This window comes from Triticum aestivum, chromosome 2B (assembly GCF_018294505.1).
Source record: "Triticum aestivum cultivar Chinese Spring chromosome 2B, IWGSC CS RefSeq v2.1, whole genome shotgun sequence".
Taxonomy (NCBI): domain Eukaryota; kingdom Viridiplantae; phylum Streptophyta; class Magnoliopsida; order Poales; family Poaceae; genus Triticum; species Triticum aestivum.
Genome location: NC_057798.1, coordinates 673,336,030 through 673,336,633, shown reverse-complemented (window position 1 = coordinate 673,336,633; position 604 = coordinate 673,336,030).

Genomic DNA, 604 nt, shown 5'->3' with positions numbered 1-604 from the left:
GGCAGCGCCGTCCGTGAGGGGGGGCACACCCCGGAGCCCCAAGACGGGCGTCTACGCATGCATGCACACTTTCACATATGCATCGGGACCTGTGCGATGTTTCGGTGACATAGCTACACCCCGAATCCCCCACCAACCAGAATTCCTTCCGTGTCGACTGTTTCCCCCCTCCGTGACACGGCGATAGCGACGTTCGTAATGGGGGGCAATCGATATACCATCGGGTATGTTTTTTTATGCAAAATCAAAAACTAAAATAAAGTAAAAATAACAAAACAAAGTAAAAATAAAAAAAGTAAAATACATGTATGCCGACGGCAAGGCCGTCGGCATATCTGTGCACACACGCAGGTTGTCCCACAGATCGATGATCTGGCGTGGCACACGGATCGATGACGTGGCCAAGGGGCCTATGCCGACGGCTGCGCCGTAGGCATACCTCTGCCACGGATAAAATAAAAAATTAAGTAAAGTAAACATATGCCGACGGCATCTGTGCACACGGATCGATGACGTGGTGTGGCACACGGATCGTTGACGTGGCAGAGGGGCCTATGCCGACGGCTATGCCGTAGGCATACCTCTGCCATAGATATGCCGACGG